The following is a 14932-nucleotide window of genomic DNA, read 5'->3' on the forward strand; positions in this document are numbered from 1 at the left end:
CATCGATATCTGGAAGTATCAGAAGCCAGTTCTGTGTCTGAAGGTGAAGGTGACAGAGAGATTGTTGAAATACCAGATTCAGAAGATCAACTTGAAGATCGAGAATTGGTAGAAGCAAGCACCAGTAAAGACGCAAAAGAAAGTGAAAAGAAAGTTGCTGATGAGAGGAAAACAGAACCGCAAACTGAAGACTCTGGAAGCAGGAACGGAAATCCTGAAACAGGGGAAGAGGAAGTAACTCATGATGAAAATGAGATTCCAAGTACCAGTTATGAAAGTGTTCCTAACAGAGTAACAGTAGAGAAAACTAAATCTAATGAAGACCAAGACATTGTGAAAATCATAATTAATGATACAGTAGAAGACACTGAAAGTGAAACTGATGAAAGTGCAGACGAGTCTCCATTAAGAAAAAGCACAAGAAAAAGAGCTTGGAGAGTGGAGCATAATATAACAGAGCCAAAGACTAAGAAAGTCTGCAAAGGAGACAACTGGCCTAAAGGAGCTGGAGGATTGAAATTCAAAATAGTGAATACAGCAAAAGAGCAAGAAGATCAAGTGAACGAGATTACCAGTCAAAAAGAAACACTGGGAAAGAAAATAGAGACTATTCAAAGGCCAAAAAGATGGAGACGTCCAAATCAGAAGTACAAATCAGCTGAATGGACATACATTGTCCTGCCACCAATTGTTGAAGTAAATAGTAGTCAAGAAAATCTGTACGACCCAAAGCCAATTGGGAAAAGTGAGTAAAATGGTTGATTAAGAAATAAAAATTAGGGGCTCAAAGTATATGATATTAAAGTAAAAAGCCTGAAGTCCTGTGAGACAGATTTGTAAATATAGAAAGGGTCAGAGTTGACACATGGTCGAAGAAAACTTGTTAGAAAAACTTAAATATAACTTAGTTTAGAATAGAACTGACACAAGGTCGAAGAAAGCTTGTTAGAGTGCTGAGTAGTGTGACACTTATAGGTGACATAAGGTCGAAGAATCGTTGTTAGGGAAAATGGCAATGAATAACCACTGTACGAAATGTTCTAATTTTAGAAAAGGGTGTAGGTGTTTTACTACTTGTATGAGTTTGTTAGTAGTAATATGGACAATATTTGCTATTGTGATTCCTTTTCAAACTAATTTGACAAAATTAAAACCGAATGCAAGCTCAAGTAAGCAAGTTGAGAAAGGAAAGGTACCTGAGACTCATGTATACAATCCAGAATTGCATCAAGATAGATCTATTCGTGATTATAGTAAAAACTGTTTTTCGAAATTACTGCTTGAATATATTAAAACTATGAATGTAGATGACTGCTATGTGTGTGTAAAATTACCAGCGTCAGTGTCAGAAGGGGTGACCTATCACCATCTTCCTCTTTCATATGGAGTAACTTGTAGTGTAATTGCAAGCTTGTTTTATAAAACTGGAAAGCTGGAATATCAACATTCCAATGTGGATAAAATATTTGCAAAAATAAAGATTGACAATAAATTGAATAAGGCAAAGCATGCAGAGGTGATGGGAGAATATTTCTTAGAAGTAGATGAATTAACACATGAATATGCTTTTGCTCATAATTTGACATGTAAAATGAGAGTTGAAGAGAAAACTTTTTTAGGCATGGTTGAGGGAAGAAGAATTGCTTATAAACGAAAAGAGAAAATGGAACATGAAAAATCAAAAAATTATATGTTTGATGATGAGAATATTGAGGATAAAAATGTGAATGTAGCAATAAATATAGATGCGCCAATGATGGGAAAATTTTGTATCAGAAGAGATAACACCATGTATGCCAATTATTTTGTGGGTGCGAGTCAATGTGAAGATACTTATAGAATTTTAGGGGGTTGGGGATTTAAAGGAGGAAATGATCCTGTTTTTCCTGGAATTTTTTTTATTTGTGGGAACAGAGCTTATCATAGGTTGCCTAACTACTGGTATGGGACATGTTATGTGGGTTTGGTCCTTCCTAAAAATTTTCAAGTAGATAGAGGTACTAATGGAAAGCATGAGATAGGTAAAGTTCTAAGTCGAAAAAGAAGAGAAATTGTATTAGAAATAATAGGTGATGTGTTTGGAGCACTGATACCAGCAGTGGGAATTTCGTTCAATGCAAATAGAATTAGAAAATTGTCCACAATTGTTTATCGATTATCAACAGACAATGCAGGAGGATTCCTGATTTAGAATACTGAAATGATTGCTATGAGAACTATGGTTTTGCAAAATAGACTTGCTCTTGATATAATTTTAGCAAAAAAGGGAGGAGTCTGTGGGATTTTGAAAGTGCAACATTGTTGTACTTATATCCCAGATAAAAGTCAGAATATCGAAAAATATATTATAAACATTACAGATTTGCATGGAGAAATTGAACCACTGGAGGTTGAGGGTGTCCTCGAAAAGCTGGGTAAAAGTTTAACAGCAATTAAAAATTGGTTTCAAGAGATAGGTAGTTCAATTATAGGTAAAATACTAATTCCAATAACAGTCATAGTAATAGTGATTTTTATGATAAGATTATGCTGTATATATAAAGGTAGACAAGATTTTAGAAGGCGGGTGAATCAATGCGTTATCTGGGATTAAACATCATAATAAAAGATCTTAACAAGCTGGCTATAGTAAATCTCACAGCAATTACTAAAGAGTGTAGGAAACTAATGCAGTCATGGTCCCACCTTCAACTATCCTTGATTGGGAGAGTTAATTTGATTAAAATGTCCATTCTGCCCAAAATCTCATTTCTCTTCAACACCATTCCCCTTTATTTTGATCAGACCCATATAACTAAAATACAGTCGGATATCACTTCTTTTATCTGGAACAAAAAACTACCAGGAATAGCCTGGAAGAAGCTTAGAAGGCGATGGGAGAAGGGGGGCTTAGCCGCCCCAGATTTAAAATTATACGCATGGGCGTTTCAGCTATCACATACTCGAATGCTCTTAAAAAGATCTGCTGACTATGGGGTAGGATTAATGTTTTCAGCCATGTTGGATGGGGAAGGTCTCAGCCAGTCGGGGTACTTATTTAAATTTGGCAACCCGAAATTTTTTAAAAAGATCAAATTGAAGGTCCTACATGGTTTGGCGAAAATGTGGTGTGAGGTAACAAAATCAATTAAACAGGTGTATTACTGCGATAAAACACCGCTCTGGGGGTTACCTGGAAGCCCAGTTTGGTTGGAAGATACTCTAGCCACTCCTTTGAAAGAGGCAGGCCTTAAAGAATGGGGGGATCTCTTCTATGAGGGGGACCTGCTTTCCTGGGACCACCTACAGAATAGAATAGGTCCAAACATCTCAAGGCTTAAATACCTACAAATGAGCAGTTGGACACAGGCTTATAAAAACCCACCTACAAAAAGAAACAGGTTTGCTCTTGGAGGGCATAGTCAATTAATAACTAACTTAGTGAGTATTGGTCCAACCAAAAGTGAGATCTCACAATGGTATAAACTCCTACTCGAAGAATCTGATGGGGAATTTAAGCTACCAGCTCAACTCTGGGGTGTCTTAACAACGAGACAAGATATACAAGAACTTTGGTCTAACTCATTTGAGCTCTTAAAGAGTTTAGTAAAACCCTCATGGCTTCGCAGGAACCATCTTTTTACCCTTCATAGGGCGTACTACTCTCCCCAGAGATTATCTAAATTTGCCACAGGAAATTCATGTGGCATGTGCAAGGTGTGGGCTGATTGCAGCTTCAGACAGTCACATGTTTTTTGAATGTCCCCGGGTCGCTGCATATTGGGATGCTATTGGTAAGACTCTTACAGCATCGTTGGGGTTCCCAGTTATCATGGATCTACCTTTAGTGATTTTTTGAGTCCTGAGGGGATCTCAAAATGCAACTAGAATCCTAGTGTTTTACACGGTCCTCTTGGTAAGGAGGGAGATCTGCAGGAGGTGGAAGGATCCCCTTCCTCCTTCCCATGGGGACTGGCTGACATCCAGTCGATTTTGGAAAAGGGGGGTGGTGATGGACAGAGTTTCTGAATGATGCAGAATACTCTTACCCAGTCAAGAGATCAGGGCTTGATCCATCACCGTTTTTTAGCTCACTGCACCATCCCAGCTCAGAACCTGGCTACATGCAAATTAGTCTGTTCCTGTCCCAGTGCATGATGGGAACAGGGCAAACCAAACTACCAAGCCAATTTTTATACTGGGAAGGAAACAAGCTTCCGGGGACCGGTTTCTGGCACGAATGGACCTAGCCAGACCAGGAAATCAAAGCAAAAGGGCTTTTTGGCACATGCTTGTATGGGCACAATGAAGATCCGGGGGTTGTTTTTCCCCGGGTCCAATGATTACACTACTATGGTGCCATAAACCGGTCATAGCCCGGCCCAGGCCCTGCTGTAGGCCTCCCCATTGGTAGCCAAAAATTATATTAAGCCAGTGACAGCTGAGGGATGCGTGGTCTCCCCACTCCAAATGATCCCATCCAGTTATAACACTGAGCCAGCTGTACCAAGGCTTATTCTAGATGGCTTTCTTATACCATGGTGGATATGAGGACAAAAAAAAAAGATTTTAGAAGATTAATAAAGAAAAGAAATGAAGCACAGCAGGCAAGAATGATAGAAAAGAATGAAATAGAAATGGAAGAAATAAAGGAAAAGTTTTTCAAAGGTTCAAAAGAAAAAGAGACAAAAATATGGATGATATTAACAAGAAAAGAAACTGAAACATGTTCAAGTAAATTTTACAAAATTTTGGAAGGTATTTGGTGATAAAATCATCAGATGAGGGAATTGATGGAGCGAGGTGGCAAACACAAAATTTTGTGTACCCCTCATGAAATAAATGTCCCTTAACAATAATGTTTACTAATTGCATGTTTTGTGAAAATAACCAACCATAGAATAAGATGCACACGTTATTTTTATTTTTGTTTTAAATTACACCCGGGAAATACAAATTCTGCTTATATGTTGCAATAATACTAGCTAATATGTATTGTTGTTGTGTTGTGGACTAAAGCATAGCTTCGATATAAACAAAATGCTATTTAAATGTGCTTTTGTATATGTTTTGTGAAAAGAGAGGGTCGATTATGTAAGTATAAAAAGCATTTGTGTGGCATATTGCTAGGTAACGACTAATGGGAAACTTAGCATGGGGAGATAAACAGAATGGGTTTCATTATTAAAATTAACATGGATTTCTGTTTGTTTCTATGATAGTTCCGAATGTGGCCTGTGAGGCCTAGTGAGAAAATAGCCGCTCTGAGCTACTGTGAGTGGGTATTGGTCTGCGCAGGCGTGCCAAAGATTTCTGCCAGCGCAAGTGAGCTTACTGTGCTTGAGGGAGAAGTTCAAGGTTTCATCACCCGGAACCTAGGATGGGTGCCAAGTAAGAATAAGAGCATATCCAAGCCATGGGAAAGATGCAATGTGCCTAGGCCACAGACTGCTTAAACAATGGACGTTTATTAAATTAGCTGAATCATGTGAATAACAAATGCTGTAATGGTGAGGAAGTGCACATCCACCCGAATTTATCCAATCAGAACACAAGATGGTGATGTTAGTTACTTTTCTAGATAGATTAAGTTGAGAATGAGGGTATAAAAACCCCTGGACGTGTAAGGTTGGGGTCGCTTTTTCCATTTCTATCGGAGATGCTGCCCGTTTTCTGACCGATTTCTGGATGTAAGAACTCTTATGATTTTCCTTATTTGTTTGCTTTGAAGGACTGTTAGGATAAGATGAGTGTGTTAGTCAGGGATGTTAGGAGTGACTGAATTTGGAACTATCTGTTCTTTGCTAAAACTTTTCTGAATTCTATAATAAAGTGATTTTCTGAGCTCTTAATAAAAAGATCATGTTTATGAAATAAAGTTGAAGAATTATTGAATAAAGAATAAATAAATGCATAATGTCGGACATACTAAAAGTTTGCTTTGAATACAAATTTGATAAATGAAGAATTAAAAGCTGGTCTTTGTTTCTTCCTACGCCTAATTTTCGTTCTAGCAGATCCATTGCCATTTGGGTGGTGTGTCTGAATGTAAGTGTTTAATATGAAACCACGGTAAACTGTTTTGAACTTTTAGTGTTAATATTAAATAGGTTTTTAGACGCTCCACCAAATGTTACAGCATTTCTCAATTGCGATTCACCAGAAGCCTTTAACCCAAGTGTAAGCGAACAGGGTAAATGCGCAGTGTTATGGGCCCCACTGGTGCATGTTGTGAGTGTTTAAAGGTTTCAGGGAAATGGTGTGTAATGACTAGAAATAATTTCTGGAGCCGCGCTGTAGCACTACCTGAGAGAAAATGGTTGTAGCACTCACATATTTACTCACTAATCACTCACACAGGGATCTGTGTGACACGAGCATCTGTTCGAAGATCTCGGTGTAACTCATAAGCCACTGATGGCTAAGCTGTTCAGTTTCGATGAAGTGATGTAACTTGCACTGCTTCTGACATGTTGTGCCTAACGAGTGAGGCTTATGTTGCTCTTGCCTTGCTGTGACGGTTCTACAAGGAAGCCAGCTTGCACTGCTTCCGCACGATTTCCACTTACTCATCCTGTGAGGGGGAAGGTCGATCTGCTGCTGCCTTGTATGTAGTGTATGTTCTAAGATGTGCTTCCCTGGCTGTTGTGTGAGGGAAGATGCTTGCACTGTTGATGCTCTAGTTGCACTTACTCTGTGATGAAGGGAAGCGTTACATGTTGCAGCCTGTATTGTATCTGTTGTGTGTGTTTGAAACAGGACTAACTGTCACTTCTCCTGCCCTTTAAGAATTATTTGTGTTAGAGAAGGTTGAATTGCTACAACCAATCCTGCACCCCTGCTGTATGTTAATAAAGACTGGCAGAACCTTTTCCTCTATAAAACATAAATGATCGGCATTGGCTCCGCTTGTTTAAACCAGGATGTGAAAAGCAAGAAGACACAATTACATAATATACGAGCAGAGCTTATATCTGCATTAATGTGTGAAACAAGCAGAGCTTTTCAAAATCCACCCGGTGCCTTTATAAAAGTTTTAAAACATAGCTTTTAAGTGGCAGCATCTCTTATTGGACACCTTCAACCAATTCAGTTTGTCAAGTTGAACATTCCATTATGGAGGCAATTAAGGGTTAAACAGTCCAGCAGGAAGAGGGCAAGATGGCATTTCAAGCGCAGATACCAACCAGCATCCCTCTGCTAATGGGCTAACACCAACATTTCTCTAAAAGCAAAGAGACAAGCTAAAAAAGACCTTATTGGAACGGAACAATAAGAGCCTTCAATCAATTCTAGGGCTTCTCCCATGTCTCGGAGATGGCCAAAGGAGAGACAAAATATAAAATAACCCTTAAAGAAATGCTGAGGTTTCATGTGACCAGCTCATCCGAGACACAGTAGTGTAGCAAGGTTTCTATGGCCCCTGGTGCAAGAAACAAAATAATGGCGAGAAACAACTCAATGTGATTTCCTGGTTCAGCTGCCATCTTTGGCCCTAATAACGCTACTTTCTGAACTCCAGGCTTTCATAGCAAATTACGTGCTCCTATGAAAATATTTTATCTCTACATCTGTCTCTATACCCTCATAAGCCCAAACCGAGAGTACCCAGAAAAAAAATAACGGCGGAATTGCGAGCATTACAAGGGGGGGGGGGTGAGGAAAAGCATGTGGCAAAGACAGAACTCAAAGTCCTCTGCAAAAGTCTCCTTTTGTAATATTCTTCTATCTATCCCCACTTTACGCAGACCTCTCGCAATACAATACAGTAAGTAATTGATCGATAGATTCGGGGTTCCAGGCTCTTTTCACTCACGATAACATGCACGACACAAGATCTTTAGAATCAGCACAAGCAAAGGAGGAAAGACAAACACATAAAAGGTTAAAGTAATAGAATCCACACTGGCATTTAGAACTGTGCCGTTTCCTTGTTTCTTTTTTTCTCTTCCTTCTTCCTTGTCCTTTGAGCTACTTGACTTTGCACTTTCACCCGCCTGATAAAAAAAATAGTTTTTTCAGAAAATACAGGGGAGCCTTGTTCCTTGTTCTCTGTCTCACACTTACTCGGTGACTACTTCAAAGGTAAAATAATGGAAGACCAAAGATTTGTTTCATAAAGAAGTGTTAGAGCAGTACTTCAGTTGTAAAGAATAATAAAATATGACACGATTTTTCATCGGAGCCCAACCTCAGTGATGTAGTGTGATAGTGTTGTCTTGTTTCCACCTCATGTCTCTTGCTCACACCACACTGCACTTCATGTCTCTTTTTCTCACACTTTCAGTTTTATTTCATCTTCGCTTTCTCCCTTTAATCTCAATTTTTCCTATCATTCCCTTCCTCTGTTTTTCTCAATTTTCAGCTTTTTTCTCTCTTGCTCTTGGTTAGAGTCAGTTGATGAAAATTCGTTTTGTTTCCAAAAAATGAGTGCTAGTGCCCACCACCTGCAACATCCAGTACAAATTAAGCACTAGGGAGGGTCTATGTTTAATTTCATGAGTTGTTTCTCTCTTGAGATCACAGAATGGAATGTGCATGTCATGCCTTGCACAACTATCAGACGAAGCTGTGTCCCATCGAAACTGACAAGGTATGTACTGGCAGAGCTTTAAGTGGGATGAAATATAATTGTATATACCATTTCACATATATATTCATTATTAAGCAGCTGGCGATAATAAAAAGCCAGCCTATATTTTCTAATATTTAGTACCCGTAATAATGGAATAATGAAGTGCTTCATTGCTTTGGAATAAAGCGGGCAAAAGAAGAAAAAGTGTAACCTATTCTGAGTTGAGTTACAATCACATGGGCAATGATCTAAAAAGGATTCAGAAAATACTTTACTCGGGTAAAGACACCAGGAATGTGTGCGTAGTTAAGCCTAAATCTGATAACATAAAACATTTTAGAGTGGCTATAAGGGAGCAAAAGGTAAGCTTCAACTCTTTCAGTAGTGACCAGAGGTAAATATTCCTCCACTCTCTTCTTGCCCCACTCCATATAATTTTCTTGCTCCCTTGCTCCCTTGATAGGGTTTTTTGGGAGGGCTGCACTAAGTAGCGGTTTAATAAAGAAATCTACTCTCCCAATTAGTTCAAGCTGCTTTCAAACATAGCTAAGCCAAGGTATTTTGTGCATATGTTCAAGGCCTAAACAGTCCTGCATTATTGCTCGATTGAGTACGGGTTCCTCTTTTGTCCAAATAGACCGCCAAAGCATAAGAGGGGCAAGTTGTATATGATATATATATATATTACCTACTGGCGGTCGCCAGTAGGTATATATAGTTAGGACCTAGTTTCCATAGGAAATCCACAACATTCTATTGGGAATAACTTTGGCGCCGGTTGATCAATCTATGTGAATTTCTCAAAGAAGATGGCGCGTTACGCTCCGCTCCTTCCCTGAAAGTTTCGGGGAGATTCGTGAAACGGGGGCCGAGAAAAAAGGGGGGTCCCAAAACGTGTTTTCCCCATGCAATTTTCCATAGGACCTTTAGACACGGCTACAGCCCAAACGGCTGAACGGAATTACAAGAAATTTGGCAAAATGGTAGAGTCTGATTCGCAGATCACGCTTTTGCTTAAATGGTGTAAATCCCTCCAGTGGTTGCTGAGAAAATTCAAGTTGAAATCAATTATATATCTATAAGCGCGCACGGTGCGAGCACGGTTCGCGCACCGTGCGAGCACCCCGCGATTTTAAAAAAAAAAATAATAATTTTTAGGGGCCTTGGGGGTCCTTGTGGGACCCCCTGAGCAGGCCTAGAGGGTCAGGGTGCTTCTACCCTGCCCCCTTTTTGAGTTCTACACATTTGTTTTCCTGCTTTCCTGTGCCTTAGTCTACTGAGGCACAAGATAGCTGCCAACTGTTTTTGTTTTGGAGTGTTGATAGACAGTAGCAGCCAATCAGCATGCCTTCCAGAGAAAGTTGCATGCTCATTGGCTGTCAACACTACAAACCAGGAAGTGTTGGCATCCATCTTGTGCTAAGTAGACCGAGGCACAAAAGAAGCAGAGCTCACAGCCCACACAGCTCTCACAGCCCACACAGCTCTCACAGCCCACACAGCTCTCACACCCCTCACAGCCCACATAGCCCACACAGCCCTCACAGCCCACACAGCTCTCACAGCCAACACAGCCCATACAGCTCTCACAGCCCACACAGCTCTCACAGCCCACACAGCTCTCACAGCCCACATGGCTCACACTCTCACAGCCCAAACAGCTCTCACAGCTCTCACAGCCCACAGAGACCTCACAGCCCACACAGTCCTCACAGCCCACACAGCTCTCACATCCCACACAGCTCTCACAGCCCACACAGCTGTCACAGCCCGCCTAGGTAGACCGAGGCACAAAAGAAGCAGAGCTCACAACCCACACAGCTCTCACAGCCCACACAGCTCTCACAGCCCGCACAGCTCTCACAGCCCACACAGCTCTCACAGCTCTCACAGCCCACACAGCCCTCACAGCCCACACAGCCCTCACAGCCCTCACAGCCCTCACAGCACACACAGCTCTCACAGCCAACACAGTTCTCACAGCCCCACAGGTCTCACAGCCCACACAGCTCTCACAGGCCTCACAGCCCACACAGCCCTCACAGCCCACACAGCTCTCACAGCCCACACAGCTCTCACAGCCTCCACAGCCCACACAGCCCACACTCTCACAGCCCACACAGCTCTCACAGCCCAAACAGCTCTCACAGCCCACACAGCTCTCACAGCCCACAGAGCTCCCACAGCCCACACAGCTCTGGCAAAGATAATACCAGCAGAGAACAAGCACTGGCAAAGACAATAACGGCAGCAAACAAACACTGGCAAAGACAATAACGGCAGAAAAAAAAAAGGCAAAGACAATAACGGCAGCAAAAAAAAAACACGGACAAAGGCAATACCAGCAGCGAACCAACACTGGCAAAGATAATACAATCAGGGGGGCAGGGGCACAAAAAACGGCACAATCAGGGGATAGAAGGCCCGACAAACGGCACAATCAGTGGGCAGAAGGCAAGAAAAAACGGCACAATTAGTGGGCAGAAGGCAACAAATACGGCACAATCAGGGAGCAGAAGGCAAAAAATACAGCACAATTAGGGTGCAGAAGGCAAGAAATATGGCACAATCAGGGTGCATGAGGCAGGAAATACGGCATAATCAGTGGGGCAGAAGCCAAGAAATACGGCACAATCAGGGGGGCAGAAGGCAAGAAATACGGCCCAATCAGAGAGCATCTTGCTCCGGTCCAAAAATCGGATCCCTAGGGCTGCTCAGGTGGTCCCACAAGGATATTAACATATTTAAACGTTATCCGCTAATAGAATTTGCATTTTCAAAACCTTGCAAATTCACTGAAAAAACCATAGGTTTCAGGCCTTATTCAGGTAAGAATTGGCATTGAAAAAACCTTTGAAATTCACTGAAAAAACCATAGGTTTTAGGCCTTATATAGTTAGGAATTAACATATAAAAAACCATTGAAATTCACTGAAAAAAACATAGGTTTTAGGCCTTATATAGTTAGGAATTAGCATTTAAAAAACCTTGAAAATTCACTGAAAAAACCATAGGTTTCAGGCCCTATATAGTTAGGAATTAACATATAAAAAACCACTGAAATTGCTCCTATATAGTTAGTTGAACTAACTATATATTTCGCGCATTCGCAATCCACTGCTGATGATGTCACATATTACATCATTCATGACATGGTCAGTGACATCACTGATGACATCACTGATGACATCTCAAATGACATCACTGATGACATCACTGATGACATCATCCAGTGTCTGTGTGTTTTTGTAAAGCTTAAATATGTTTTACATATTGAAGAATGAGTGGATGTATAAGAGTATGGATGAAGGATTTGATTCTATAAGTGAGTAAGTATGTGTTAGTATATCTGTGAAAATGTAAGCTGTTCTGTGTTTAACTGTATAGTTGAAGAAATCAAAGTGTGATTGATTCTTTACAGGACTGACTAGGTGTGTGAGTAACTCCATGGATGAGTGGCAGTGTGTGAGTGTCTGCATAGGTGTATGAGTGCATATGATAGTGTTGTAATAATGAGTGACTGTATGTACGAGTGATTGTATGGCTGAATGAGTGAATGTGTGTGTAGACGTAGGAATCAGTGAGTGCGTATGTAGTAACTGGTATTCGTGTGTCAATGGTTTCAAAAATGATACTCTGTATTTAACACTAGGTGTAACAGAGGTTATATTAGAGTGTAAGGAGGAGCATTGTATTATCACATGAAGTATATCATCAGTGGTGTGATCATTGATGTCAAATTAGATGTCATCAGTGATGTCATCAGTGATGTCATTTGAGATGTCATCAGTGATGTCACTGACCATGTCATGAATGATGTAATATGTGACATCATCAGCAGTGGATTGCGAATGCGCGAAATATATAGTTAGTTCAACTAACTATATAGGAGCAATTTCAGTGGTTTTTTATATGTTAATTCCTAACTATATAGGGCCTGAAACCTATGGTTTTTTCAGTGAATATATATATATATATATATATATATATATATATATATATATATATATATATATATATATATATATATATATATATATATATATATATATATATATATATATATATATCCACAAACAGAAGGTTGCCCTCAAAAGGAGATGCCACACATGCGGAGATTGAAACCTTTAATCGAGGATTTCGGGATAGCCATCTTTCACTTTCAAATCCATAGTTTAAGCCCAACGCGTTTCAAACATCGTGTGTTCTTGGTCACAGGCTGAAGGAAAAAGGAGGTAGCGGCAGGTATCGCGCTGAACACCTGATAATCGCACAAAGTCCTGCCCAGTGGGTGTGAGCTGAACCAGCAGGTACAAGTATATATTTATTTATTCTTTATTTTGACGCAGCTGCAAACAGGTAACCGCAGGGAAAATTTAATCACATCCTGCTGCCAGACGCGTTTCGGGAACTCTTTCCCTTAATCATTGGCTCGTTGTTCGCTGAAACAGAGCGGTTTTGTGTGCACCATTTAACTCTCCTGAGCCTGCCCCAGTGGGCGGAGCCATTCACATGGCATTGTGGTTCCGGTAATGCACACAGTCAAGAACACTCAAGTGAGTCAGTTTCTGCCAGAACATGTATCATAATTATTAAAATACCCCAGTGGGTTGATGCAAAGTCCCGTTGGCAGCCTGCTGTGTTATTCAGCTATCTTCCTTGGGGGTAACTCTTTGCGATTGATATATATATATATATATATATATATATATATATATATATATATATATATATATATATATATATATATATATATATATATATATATATATGATAAAGGAATCATTACGAGCTCCATATGTCGTATTATAGCTGGCAGACTCGAAGGAACTGCCAGAAGCCTTCTGAGAAAGATGTTTTCCATGATCTGCAAGGATTAAATATTACAAGAACCCCATACACCTGACCCGTGGGTTATAGTTAAGCAAGAAAGTGCAATATAGATGTTAAGAAGCACATCCATTGGTTTTAAAGCCCAATTTCTTCGTAAACCTATGTAAGGCCTCCAGGGTTTGATAAAAACATATTTTTTGACTTCTAAAAGATGGTGCCAGGAGCCTTTTCGGTCAAATTGAACTCCTAGATAAGAAAGCGTAGGAACATATTGCAGTGTCCACAAAGAAAGGCTTTAAAGATGAATGGAATTTCCCTGCCACAGTTACATGTGACTTAGCTGTATTTGTTTTTAAGCCCAGGTTTCTCATAAAATCATTAAATCTGTTTAAAAGTATTTGCAAGCTAATGCCAGTTCTAGATAGCAGGACACAGTTATCTGCATAAAGCAGGGCAGAGAGGCTTCTGAACTTCTCAAAAGGATGTGGTCCAGTTACCTGACTGCTTGTCTGATTACTCCACCAACACCACATGTGGAGTGAGCCTTGCCTATTAATTGGATGACCGGAAATTAAATATACAACTGAAATACAGACCGCCACTTACTGACTTGGCGCTATGAGTCTACTACATACAGATCAGTGAAGCGTTTACCTATATAATATACTGTTTAAAATTGAGAAAAGTCGTACTTTTAGACTATCCCTACAGTATCAATGACCTTAAATAGTCCAAAATGTTCCACTAGTTTAAGTGTGATTGTTAGTTGGTGAAGCTGGCCTTCAGCAATAGTGACACGAGCTGTAAAATGCCCTGGCACTACTTTTTGTACAAATTAAGCACTGCTGCAGAACAACATGTAGATGCTCTAGAAAACGTCTAAATCAGTATATTTTGGAAACTGGCTATAAAGGGACCAAAAGGCAAAGAGAGGTAGGGATAGATAAAGAGGGTTGTAACATTTTGACCCATGTTTGGTTGCATTCCCATCCAAAAAATAATTAAATATATATAGCATTCTTCAGTTCCCATGTACTGTCAACCATGCTCAGTGATTACAAGGTATACTAGTAAACTTTTAACTATTTTATACATCTCTGTGAGTGCTCCCTGCTGATTGCAAAAATATGCACCATTAAAGTAATTTTCTTGACACGTTTCGCTATGCCTCTTTTGTTGGCGTGGTGTTCTGAAGTCTGAGGGTCTCAAACCAAGATTCATACAATCCACCATTGAGAGACTTGGATCAAAGAAAGAGGTGACTAAAGCCAGGAAAGAAATATGGCATTCAGATGGCCACTATTTTCTTACCTTGCCTAAAACATTCCCAGCATTCCCTTTAGAATCTTCAGACAAAATGAATGAGCCAAGGAGAGATGAGATGAAACTTAAGGGTCAGACAGCATATATGTTCTATCTTGAAAACTTTACCAAATCAACAGAAGGTTTGAGCCTTTAGGCCCTATTTATTGGTTGGTGGGTGACTATCAAATTTAGAGAGCGCCACCAGCTCAGTGGGGATCTCTGTGCCTTCAGAGGAGCCGC

Source organism: Lissotriton vulgaris, chromosome 2_1, assembly GCF_964263255.1.
Source record: "Lissotriton vulgaris chromosome 2_1, aLisVul1.2, whole genome shotgun sequence".
Classification (NCBI taxonomy): Eukaryota; Metazoa; Chordata; class Amphibia; order Caudata; family Salamandridae; genus Lissotriton; species Lissotriton vulgaris.